Raw genomic sequence first — 13,397 nt, 5'->3', positions numbered from 1 at the left:
ATGTATGTTATACATACATATACGTATATCTATAGACACTATATATACATACACATATCATATGTATGCTACATACTATAATAGATACATATATTAATACATACATATAGACATAGATATTTCTGTATGCTAAGTCTATCACTGCTCAATCAGGCAGTCAATAACATGCTTCCTCACTGGTCTTTTAGAATCATGGTTGGTCATTCCATTGATCATATTTCTTAAGTCTTTCAAAGTTGTTGTTTTTATGATGGTATTGTTATTATTTAAATTCTTCTCCTTGTTATGATCACTTCACTCTGCAGTGTGGTCCATACAAGTCTTTCCAGGTTTCAAGAAAATAGTCCCTTTCATTATTTCTTATGATATATTCCATCATATTCATTATACAATTATATTCATATAAAATTTGAATTATATTCCATTATATTCATATACAATAATTTGTTCAGCCATTCTTCAACTAATAGGAACCCCTTCATTTCCAGCTCTTTACTACTACTACAAAAAAGAGCTGCTATAAATATTTTTGTACATTGGGGTCTTTTTCTTTCTTCTTTGATCTCTTTAGGGGTACAGGTTTAGAAATAGTATTGTTTAGTCAAAAGGTAATCAATTTAATTAATTTGGGGGTATATTTTTAAATTGTTTTTCAAAATGGCTATACCAATTCATAGTTTGACCAATAGTGCATTAATGTGCCTATTTTCCCATAGCCCTTTCAATATTTATCACTTTTTTTGGGGTCAACTTTGCTAATTTGATAGATCTAAAATAAAATATCAAAGTTATTTTAATTTCTATTTGTCTTGTTATTACTGATTTGGAGCATATTTGTGTGACTATTGATAACTTGGATATATTCCTTTGATAATTACCTGTTCATACCCTTTGTTTAATTTTCAATGGTTAATGGGTCTCACTCTTAAAAATGTGCATGAACTCTTTATATCTCTTGGATATGAGACTTTTATCAGAGAAACTTACTTCAAAGATTTTTCCACCAGTTACCTACTTTGCTTCTAATTTTGCCAGCATTGGTTTCGTTTGTGCAAAATCTTTTTTTTTTATTTTATGTAACTAAAATTATCTATTTTGTCTCCTGTGATCTTCTTATCCCTTGTTTAGTCATGGACTCTTTATCTATATATCAGACAAATAATTTGTTCCTTGATCTTCTAGTTTGTTTATAATGTCACTCTTTGATTCTGGATGATAGTTTACATGACTTTAGGTGTAAGGAATATTATAGGCCATCTAATTCAACTCCCTCATTTTACAGGTGAGGAAACTGAGATGCACGGAGGTTAAGCAAAGCCAAGATTAGAACTCAAGTCTTAGGACTCCAAGTTCCTCACTCTTTAGTTTACTGCATTACTCTACCTCCAATAATGTAGAAGGAATTCTTTTTTTTCAGTTTCAGGTTATACTGGATAGCTACTGAGGTCCTTTCCATCTTTAGATTTTGTGATTTTTGTGAACACTGGAAAGAAACATATTTCTCTGTTCTTTCAGTGCTCAGTATATAAGACAGGAGGTCAGGGTAAGTGAATTTGAGAGCTGAGGAAGTGTTTGATGAGGTTGAGAGAGAAAAACTGTTGCCCTCAGATGGTAGGAGATAGGAGGGAAAGGAGATGAAAGGAAAAAGAGAAAAAACTCCTGAGCTTATGTGAAAGAAATCCCAGTTCAACCCCAAAGAGATAGAACAACTTTCTCTCATTTTAGGTGATGTGAGGAGAAAATAGTGTAGGATGTTCAAGATCTCTCATTAGTCAGAAATACTCAGACTTGATGGCCTTACTATAATCCTGTCAAACATACCACCTCTTCACAATCTCTTGACATCTCGTTTTGCCCAGAAACTGATGAAGTCTTCCTGCTCTTGAGGAATGGTGTATTTTGGTTTGCAATTGCCAGCGGATAGACTGATGGAGGAGAGTAGGGGCAGTGCATCACAGATGAGCCTCAAAGATTCTTCACCAAACACCCATTGAGTCAGCATAGTGTAGTGGATAGAGTACTTGACTTGGAGCCAGAGAGGCCTGGGTAAAAATCCTGCCTCAGACCTTTGTTAACTGTGCCTTGATACCCACATACTGAACCTCTTGTCTCATGTCCAGTCCTAGCTAAATTTCTCCATCTCCATTCTTAGTATAAACACATTGGGCCCAGAAAAGAGTCCTGCATCTCACATCTCCCCCACTACCCAGTCATGGTCCCAAGTTGTATAGGTTGTATTCCTTAATGTAGACTATCACCGTCAATCAGAACAAAGTCACAGAAGAATCTACCCTAGATTTGGCTAAAGAGTGGGAGGCAGAGAGAAGTTCCCCAAAGAGCTCACTGAGACCTGCCTTTTATTAACCTTCTTTGAACATAACACATATAGACTCTTGCCAAAGGCTATGTGGCGAGCCCTGGAGTTTAATGTCCTGATCCTCCCCCCCCCCCCCCCCGCCCTGGGGGTCCCTGGGGCACCTGCACAAGCCTAAGCTCTCTCTCCCTCTCTTTCTTTTGTTTCTAAATTCATTCCCATTGTTTCTGTTCATTTAGCATTTTTTCAGACAGGATCCAAGCGTACCTGACAACTGTCAGCCCTAGGTGTGGACAACTTTTCCTTGGTGACTTCCCCTTTTTCATTAGGTTTGACAATGCGTTTTTCCTAGATTAATAGTGTAGGGTGAGCCCAGGATATGAGATTCTTAGTGGTGACAAACTGCCAAGCCAGGGCGGCACAAGGAGGTTGTGATGTCGTGAAAAGCAGCCTTGCCATAGAAGCAGCCAATTGTTTGGGGAGCAGCTTGTGAAGCCAGCAGGCTCCCATTATCTGTGGCTGGAGTAGCCTCTTCTAGAGTGAGGACAGAGACTGAGAATCCATCCTCCTGGTCCCACGTGATGGGCCTCGCTCATTTCACTTGGAAAGGCCTACTTGTCTATCTTCTAACGAATTAAATCAAAGGATAAAGATCGCCTAGTCTAAGACCCTTATTTTACAGATGAGGAAAATGAGGCCCACAGAGAGTATTATAGGAATATTTGTTTCACATAAGCTGGGCTATTTTCTCCTTAAAGGGGCAGAGATTTGTCCTTGAGATTGAATTGATCAGAGGGACTAGGCTTGAGTCGATGGTATAGGCTATACCACTTTTTAAATACACACACAAACACACATATATACACACTATATATACACATTATATATATATATATATAACTGTAAATATGCATATTTGCTATATTCCGTGAATACAAAAACAAAATATGTAAATACATTTGTACATATGCATACATAAGTATACATATGAATAAAAATTACATATGTAATGTATACATATGCATGTATACTATATTCTGGGGATACAAAAACAAAAAATAATAAACTTTTTACCCTCAATAGACTTACAATCCATAGATGGATAAAATATGTACAATATATACATATAAGTATGTTCAAAATATATTAAAAATATATATACAATGCAGTTTTTGGTAGAAAAAGTCACTAGAAACTGGATCAGAAAGATTTCATACAGAAGGTAGCTTTTGAATTAAGCCTGAAAAAAAAAGTATGGATTCTAAGACGCAGAGGTGAGGCAGGAGGGAAAGAGATGTGCCAAGGTTATACAACTACTTACTGGCAAAGTCTAGACTAGAACTCAGATCCCTAGGCACCCAAGCCAGTGTTTTTTTCAACAAATGAATAATAAATGCATTTCCCAACTCATTTCAGATAATGAATATTTGTCGAACAGAATTAAATTTCCACTACACCATGCTCAATTAGCTAGTAGCAGGACAGAACCAGTACTGTGCAGTCATTTATGTGAAAATTTTGGTAGGTCCATTTTATTTGCTAATAAAAATCAAAACCCATCCACAGCTTCTCATCCTCTGAAATATCATTCTGTGTATTCATAGTCATCATCCTAGGATGAAGAATACTCATCCATGTCCTCATTTTATAGCTCAGGAACCTTAGACCCACAGAGATGAATGCAATTATCCAAGGTCTCATAGTAAGTTGCAGAGACAGGATTCAACACCAAACCTCTTCATTTCCAACCCCAGGCCAGTCCTACACTACCACACACGGCTACACTGGACTACAAATATAGAGCTCTTCTCATTCCAGCACACTGCCTCCACAGAGCAGCTACTGGAGGTCTTCCTAGGATCCTTTCCACATCTCGGGAATACTATTGTAAAGCTTGGCTCTTCATCTGCTACTGTGAGGATGAAGGAAGATGTTTACATGAAAGTCCTTGGAATCTGTAAGGTGCCATTTGTACGTAATGGAACAGTGTTATTGTGATTCTTATTACTGATACCTCCCAGTTGTTTGGCCCTGGATTCTTGAAGCTTCTATCAACTGATCAATTAATCAACAGCTATTTATTAAGTAACTACTATGTCCCAAACACTAAGCTAGGGGCTAAGGAGACAAATACAAAGGATGAAATAATCATTACTCATAAATAGCTCACTTTCTAATGAGACAACAAGCACACATATGACTATGTACAGCATAAAAGCGAAAGAAATAAACATATTTAAAATTTATTTTTATTATGAGTTTTCAACATTCACTTTTATATGATTTTGAGTTCTAAATTTTTCTTACATGGTCTACCCCCACCCCAAGACAGCATGCAATCTGATACAGGCTATGTATATACAATCATATTAAACATATTTCCACATTAGTCAGGTCGTGAAAGAAGAATCAGAACAAAAGGGAAAGGGGTGGCTAGGTGGTGCAGTGAATAGAGCACCGGCTCTGGAGTCAGAAGGACCTGAGTTCAAATCCGACCTCAGACATTTAACACTAACTAGTTGTGACCTTTGGGCAAGTCACTTAACCCCAATTGCCTTCTCTCTTCCAAAATAAAAAAAAAAGAACAAAAAGAGAAACCATGAGAAAGAAAAAGAAAAAAACAACAACAAAAAATAAAATAGGATGCTTTGATCTGCATTCAAATTCCATAGTTCTTTCTCTGGGTGTGGTTAGCATTTTCCATCAAGAGTATTTTGCTCACCCTTTCTTATGGAACAATAGTATTCCACTACTTTAATATACCAAAACTTGTTTAGCTGTTCCCCAATTTCTGGGCATCCCCTCAATTTCCAGTCCTTTGCCACCACAAAAAAAAAGAGCTCCCATAAATATTTTTGTACATGTGGGTCCTTTTCCCTTTTTATGATCTCTTTGGGATAAAGACCTAGTAGTGGCATTGTTAGTTCAAAAGGGTATGCACAGTTTTTTTGTCTTTGTTTTTTTGTTTGGGGTTTTTTTTGCCTTTTGAAGGGCAATTGGGGTTAAGTAACTTGACCAAGTTTACACGGCTAGCTTGTTTTTGTGTGGGTGTTAAGTCTGGAACCAAACTCGGGGCCTCCTGACTCTGGGGTGGCACTTTACTCACTGCACCCCCTAGCCTCCCCGGTATGCATAGTTTTATAGATCTTTGGGCATAGTTCTAAATTGTTCTGTGGAATGGTTGGATCAGTTCACAACTCCACCAACAATGAATTAGTGTCCCAATTTTTCCACATCTTCTCCAATATTTATCATTTTCCTCCTTTGTCATGTTAGCCAATATGATAGATATGATTTGGTACCTCAGAGATATTTTAATTTGCATTTCTCTAATCAATAGTAATTTAGAGGATTTTTTTTTTCATTTGACTATAGCTAGCTTTAATTTCTTTTTTTTTTTAAAGCAATCGGGGTTAAGTAACTTGCTCAAGGTTACACGGCCAGGTGTTTCTGTGTGGGTGCTAAGTGTTTGAGCCCAGATTTGATCCCCAGGTCATCCCAACACTGGAGCCGGTGCTCTTACTCACTGTGCTACCTGGCTGCCCCAGCTTTAATTTCTTTATCTGAAAACTGCCTGTTCATATTATTTGACCATTTAGCAACTGGGGAATGACTTATAAATTTGACTCAGTTCTCTATATATTTTAGAAATGAGACCTTTATGAGAGACACTGATTGTAAAAATTGTTTCCCAGCTTTCTGCTTCCCTTGTAGTCTTCATTGCATTGGCTTTGTTTGTGCAAAACTTTTCAATTTAATGTAATCAAAATTATTCATTTTACATTTCATAATTTTCTTTATCTCTTGTTTGGTCATAAATTATTCCCTTCTCCATAGATCTAGCAGGCAAATTATTTTTGCTCTCCTAGTTTGCTTACAGTTTCATACTTTATGTCTAAATTGTGCACCTATTTTGACCTTATTTTGGTATATGTAGGTGTAGGATGTTGGTCTATGCCTAGTTTCTGCCACACTATTTTCCAGTTTTCCCAGCAGTTTTTGTCAAATAGTGGGTTCTTATCCCAGGATCTGGAGTCTTTGCATTTATCAAATAGTAAATTACTATAGTCATTGTCTATAGTCTTGATGCACACAGTAGTGAAATACAAAGTAGTTTGGGAAGGAAGACACCAGCAGTTGGTGGGGAGGGAGGTAAAGGAAAGACTCACACAAAAGATGGTACTTGAGTTCTATCTTAAAGGAAGAGAGGCACTCAAGTGGCAGTAAGGAGGGAGTGCATTCCAGGTCCCGTTAAGCTAGAAAGTCTTTAGCTTAGTCCTGGTGATGGACTCTATCTGTGACTTGAGGACAACAGTTCAGGCAGGCTGACCGCTAGATTACTGGTCACCAGGTGATGAATGCGTTAGACTAATGAACCTCCTTGTGTAACAAGGAGTATCTTCAACTGGAGTCATCATCTCCCAAAGGACTCAACTTGTGGCCCTGTTGGTGTAAGTTTTCTCTCTTCTCTCCCTCTAATTTAATTAAAATGGACCAAGAGATAGACTGAGCCATAAAACAATATGCTTATAAGAACACTAACTTATTCATTCAAAACACTATTGGGGCAGCCCAACAGCTCTGCTTCTCTCTACCTGGGTGACCTTAAGCAAATCACTTCAGCTTTCTGGGACTCTGTTCTCTTACCTGCAAAATGAGTGGATGGGATTATATGATCTCTAAAGTCCTTTCTAGCTCAATATCCTTTGACTCCTTCCCTCCCCTAAGAAGGTTCACAGAATAAAATAAATGACATCAGTACTCTAGGCAGAGTATCACTCAGCATAAAGGGCTCCCTCAGGCAGGTTGATTGAGTGTTCCAAAGGAAGACTGTACTCCCATCCCCACCCTATTTATTTTTGTCACTAGGCATAGTTTTCTGTGAGCAAACTCTCAAGAAGAAACTCCAAAATTATTTGTTCTTCTAATCTTCCTCTCTCCGTCTTTTCAGAATAAGAAAGTGCATGAACTTGGAAAAATCTCTTCACATGCAAACAAAGCCAGCACATTTTGCCATGGAAATCAATAATACCTGCTCCCCCACCCTTTAAATTAGAGCTATTATCACAGACGATGATCTCACATTAACTCTGGCCTGCCAGGAGAGCAGCTGTCTTTGACACTCTCAGCAAGTGCAGACCTCCAACCCAACTGGGGAAATCTTGAGTCCTCCCACCCAAAGGTTAATGAGCTATTTTTACTTCTGGTTAAAGACTAGATCAGATGGGGTCACTGGGGGATGCTTAGAAAGTTTAGAACACAAAGCACTTAACGAATATAGGAAAGGCACAGGAGGCCGTGGAAGACAAAAGAGAGGTAGTGAAAGCAGAATCAATAGAAAGAAAACACTATTTCTACAGTCCCTGAAATCATGGGATTTGGGTTTTTTTTCCTCCTTGAAACTTCTCTCTTAAAATCTAGATGGAGTTGCAGGAGGCTGTGAGATTAGGTGTGCTGTCTTCCCAGTTGCCCATGTGAATCCAGGAACACATCATACCTTTGAAGGCATGATTTGCTGAAGTCCCATGAAAAGAGAAGCCTCAAACTCATCCCTGGGTCCAAGCTCCCAGTCACTGGACAAAAATTTTGATGGATACTTTTAGAAAAGCCATTGTTCCTCTCTCCATCATCAATTCCCAAGTTAGTTGTTGCTTCCACAATCATAGGAATGAAATCAAGGAATGAAAAAAGGAATAGATATATTTCCTGATATTGGGGAGTTCTCAACCTTGGGGAGATAATGTTCCTAGAGAATTACAGAATGTCAGAGATGAAAGGAATCTCAGAAGGCATGAAACACCTAGAAAATACATAAGCTCCATGAAGGCAGGACAGATGGTAAGTACACCATGACTAATCAGACAATCAGCTTGGGAAATCAAAATATACAGATATAAATAACAGTTTGCCAGATCTTACTCAGTCTTAACATCTTTTTTTTGCATCTGAGATATTGGATTCATAGACATTTAATACAGAGTCAGAAAGGACCTTTAAAAAGCATCTAGTCTGGCCTTCTCATTTTACAGATAAAAAAATGGAGGCCCTGGAAAGGAAACAATTTGTGCAAGGTCACATAGTGAGTTCCCAAAAAGATCAGAACTACCAGTCTAAAAAAATTTGAAGTTTGAAAAAAAAAGTCCCTTAACTAATTATGAGCATCTATCATTTAGGAAGCATCCATATAATGACTAAAACAATTAATTGTTCTCCCAGTGCCTGGAATGGTTTGATTTTTCAACATGCCCATTGTGTCTATTTATTTTTAAGTGATCTATTATCTCATCAGCTTGATTTCATTCCAATGTACTGATCACAATGAAAGTATATTTTCTAGTATTGTTTAATTCTTATCCAGGTCTTATATATATGCAGAATAAGTGATCCACTAATGAGAATCTTTTTTTCAGACTAGCATACAACAGTTGGGTTGTCCATTTTCCCTCACTGACATTCAATGATTGGCCTACATTTTTTGATGGTGATACACTTCTTAGAGTCTATCTATTATGCCACTTTTTGCACACAAGTTAGTAATGCTAATATGTCTTTAAAGGACTCGTAATATTTAATTGACTCCTGAAGGTGTGTGCTTTCATGTGTGTGTGGTATATGTCAGTGAACTAGTATTTATTATGTGCCTACAATGTGCCACATTGTGTGTTTGTGTGTGTGTTAAAATGGCAATAGTACTGGATGTAAAACCAAACTACTTGGATTCAAATCTTGGATGATTACTTTTATGACTTTGAGCAAGTGTCTCTCAATCGTTTTAAGCCTCAGTTTCCTCATCTGTAAAGTTAGGGCATTGAACTGGATGATTTGAACATATCTTCCATCTCTAGTCTATGATACAATGGACCCCACTGATCTCCTTTTAAATTAAATTAGACTATGAGATTATGAGGAAGGGGGAAAATGGAGTCAGTGAAGATCATGTTCTTTTCCTCATCCTCCCAAACCTCCTGGGGGAGGGGGAGAGAGAATTGGCACTCCCTGGAGACTCTAAGATCCAACCACAAAGACATCAAGTATCAGGACCTTAGGATATTGTGAAGCTGAGAAGGGAAGGCAGACCTTGGAGTTACCCCTTACACAGATAGATTTCTGCCCTCTCTTTCAGCTTTGCAGGAGAGGCTGAAGCAGTTAAGTGCTAGCAGTTCTGAGAGAGGGAGGGCAGGGATTTAGGAATGTCAGGAAATGGAAGGAGTGCTGACCCACCTCCAATGCTAATTATTTGTTTGACCTTGGGAAACTCACTTAACCTCTCCTGCACCTCAGTTTCCTCATAGCTCTAATTGTTAGATCCATTCACTTGCCATTATTGAAAAGATTGAAGCATATTCTTCAAACTTCCAGTACTCTGAGTTCTGCCTTCTAGGGCCAAGTGAAAGTCTATACTTCTGCTGCAACATTGGCAACCTTTCAACCACTTGAACTTTCATGTTCTCTTTAGATTTTCTCTTTAAATGCTCCATATGACACAGTCTCCAGTCCTCTCACCCTACTGGTCTCCCTATTCTTGACATGTGCAGATTTTTCACTATCCATTCCCAGAATGGAACATGATATTCCAGTTATTTGACCAGATCAAGAGTATGGTTCTTCTATCATCTACCTCTTCTCAACACCCTGACTCCTTTAATGAAACCTAGGATGACATTAGCTTTTGTTTGTTTCTATCAACTGAGCACCTTCTTTGGGCCAGGAGCTGTTCTTGGTCTCAGGGATATAGACAAAAATGCAAAAATGAAATCGTCTTTGTCCTCAAGGAATGTGCATTCTATCAAGGGAAATAAGGGAGAAGGGGAAGACAACAAATATATATGAAGTTATACCAAAGAAATGGTAGGGCAATGAGGAGGTCAGAGAGAAGATATTAGCATCTTCGGGAATTAGAAAAGGGGATATGGTGAAGGTAAAACTTGAGTTGAGTCTTGAAGAAAACAAGGGATTTGAAGAAGCAGAGAGAGAGAGAATTCATCCTAAGTAAGGGGTATGGAAATGCACAGTTAGGAGATGAAGAGTTCTACATGAGGAACACAGAAAATGAAGGCCAGTTTGGTTGAACAGAAGAGTATATAAAAATGAATAATATATTTTAAGGTAGGAAAAGTAGACTGGAGTCTGATTAAATACCAAAAGGAGTTTGTATTTGATCCTAGAAAGTAAAAAGGAACCACTGGATTTTATTTAGTGTGACAATGCCGGAGTCAGATCTGAGCTGAAGGAAAATCACTGTCACAGATGTATGAAGAAAGAGATTTAGAGTGGTGAGACAAATGGGATGGTGGTGGTGAATGCAATAGTTCAAGTGAGAGGTGAAAAAGTACCTAAGATAGAGTGGTTGCTGTACAAATAGAGAGAAAAGGACAAATTTGAGATATACAATATTACAATATCCTAAATTTACAGCAGGAAGGGACCCTTAGAATCAACTGGTTGAACCCTCTCAGTTTACAGATAGAGAAACTAAGACCAAGAGAGGTAAAGTGACCTACTCAAGGTCATATAGGTGATTGGGTCTGTTAACTCAACTCAGCACACTTTCTAAGATAATGTAAAGGTAGAATAAATACAACTTGATCACTGATTGGATATGTGGATGAGGAAGAATGAGAAGTCAAAGATGACTTCATGTCACATCGCTAATTCATTTTGAGCTTGCATACCACTCCATCTCATGTATCAAGGATACCACTATCTCTATGGACCTTCTCAGATGATGGTTTAAATTGTGGGGATTTTTAAAGGTAATTTACCTATGCGATGTAGCACCAATGCAATATTTACAGTGCCCACGATCACGATGAAGACAGTGACTTTAAGTATCGCATGATGTTCAATCGCAAAATATACCAGATTATCCAGATAGAGGATACAACTGCAGGATTTATTTAGACACCAGAAAACTGAATCCCAAAACCAGTAAGCCAATTCCATCATAGTAACAAAGATATTCAGAAGCCATAATAATGCTGAGAGCCATGGCATCCTTCAGCCTTCCCACAAACCAATACAAAATCAATATTTACTCACAAATTTCTCTATCTCCTTTAATGAGTGGTCTCTCTCTCCCCCACCCTCTGGCTAGCTATGAACCAGCTTCCTATGGGCTCTGCTTCCCTTCAGCAAAACTCCTTCCAGCACAGGCTCCATGTGACTACATTCAGCCTATTAGGGGGCAGAGTTTATTTTCACAGCAGGGAAGCTTCCTGTGGGCTCTGCTTCCCTTCAGCAAATTCCCTCCATCACAGGCTCCATGTGATTACATTCAACCTACTGGGGACAGAGTTTACTTTCAAAGCAGGGGAAGTCTTCAAACTCCCCCCTATATCTATTAAGGGGCAGGGAAGCTCTTCAAATTCCCATTTCCATTACATGTGGAATCACTGACAATAAAATAAATGCAAACCAAAACAACCTTGAGGTTTCACCCCATAGTTGCGAAATTATCAAAGATGACATAAATTGGAAATAGTTGATGTTGGAAGATTATGGAAAGACACTCCTGAGAATGCATGGAGTGGAGCTATGAATTGGTACAATTATTCTGGAAAGCAATTTGGAATTTTACAAACAAATTGACTACAATATCTTTACCCTTTAACCCAGAGATTCCACTACCAGGCATATACCCCAAAGGGATCACTGACAAAAAAAAAAAGGCTCCATATAAACTAAAATATTCATGTCAGCACTTTTTTTGTGGTAGCAAAGAAGAATGAAGATGCTCACAGAATGGGGAATGGCTCAACAAATTGTGGTACATGTATATAATGCAATATCATTGCACTATAAGAAATGAATGAGATAAATATTGAGAAGTTAGAAAAAACTTAAATGAACTGATGCAAATTGAAACAACTAACAGAACAGTGTACACATTGGCTACAATGATACAAATGGAAAGAATAACGACCATAAAAAATCAAAACAATGTTGCAAAAGTGTAAAGTATAAGTTTGGCCTCAAAGAAGAAATATAAGACAATTCTTCCCACCCACACCTCACTCCTTTGCATAGGTGGGTGCAGAAAGTTGCTTATTATATCAGCTTTTTATGTGTTGATACATTTTAATTTTTTACCCTCTTTTTAAAAAAAAAATTCTTTGTTATGAGATTGGTTCTTTAGGAGAGGTTGGGGAAGAGATTATGGGGGAAACATGGGTGACATAAAAACAGATGATATAAACAAAATTTTTTTTTAAAAAGATAACATCCATCTAGGCTTACCTATCCATGCCCAGTCAGAAAATTGGTAAATTCTCCTTATTAATTAACATTTCCATTCATGTTCAGAGCAAGGAGCCTTACTAAAACAGTAATCATTAAATTGGGGTAGAAACGAATATTAAAGCAATGACAACATTAGTCTCGTTCCCAAAAGAACACGGTCTTTCTAAGCAGTCTAAGATTCCAGTTTCTTCAAGCTCACGGCCCGGGTGGAGAAGTTATGATATCAGTCTCTGTCTGCAAACAGAGTGTATTTGTTCCTGACTGGTCCAAGAATTCAGCAAGGGGCCAAGTCTGGGTCTCAAATAACTTGCTTCTTTTGCTCCTATCTCCTCATAAATGCCTAGTCTGCAACCTCTATTTTTTACCTGGTTTTTGTCATCTGGGGCATGTCTTCACCATCTTTTTTGCAGGAATCAATCCTTCTTTCCCATAACAGTGGCCTTTCACAGCCTCTGTGGGAAAACATCTCTAATCATTTCACTGAGGGAAGGCAGGAGTTATCTTCTTCAGCTTTGGTCAGAAGAAAAATGTCTCCTCCCTCCACCCTTGGATATGATGAATATCTCCCTTCTTTTGAGAGCACAGAACAGGGAGGGGAAGTGGGGAAAGGAAGAATATACACAAAAGGTGCCTCCATGCTGCAAGTCATTAACTACACCCTCATATCTTTTTCACTGACACTATTACCTAGACATGCCTATACTTGTGAATCAATGATGAAAGGTGGAACATCAGGTTTATCTAATATCTTTCCTGCATCCAATGCAGCTATGTTCACCTCTGGGCTTCTACTTCAAAATAAAATTGTATTGGGGTGGAGTAGAAAGGAAACTAGCAAGGAAAA

General features: G+C 38.1%; 1 long non-coding RNA gene across 3 annotated transcripts in view; it reads right to left on the bottom strand.

Annotated features, from left to right (window-relative positions):
- Positions 1-13,172, bottom strand: part of LOC138157113 (uncharacterized) — a 128,281-nt gene extending 115,109 nt beyond the window's left edge. The window contains exon 1 of one of the 3 annotated variants that reach the window (XR_011167299.1): positions 12,919-13,172. This is a non-coding gene — a long non-coding RNA (uncharacterized lncRNA). The remainder of the gene's footprint in view (positions 1-12,918) is intronic. The other 2 variants (XR_011167297.1, XR_011167298.1) reach the window with 2 other exon arrangements.
- Positions 13,173-13,397: the final 225 nt, after the last annotated feature.

Source organism: Petaurus breviceps, unplaced genomic scaffold, assembly GCF_028583685.1.
Source record: "Petaurus breviceps papuanus isolate PSGF00001 unplaced genomic scaffold, PetGlider_PUasm1.0 171, whole genome shotgun sequence".
NCBI classification, from domain to species: Eukaryota; Metazoa; Chordata; class Mammalia; order Diprotodontia; family Petauridae; genus Petaurus; species Petaurus breviceps.
This window is presented reverse-complemented; position numbering and strand designations above follow the sequence as displayed.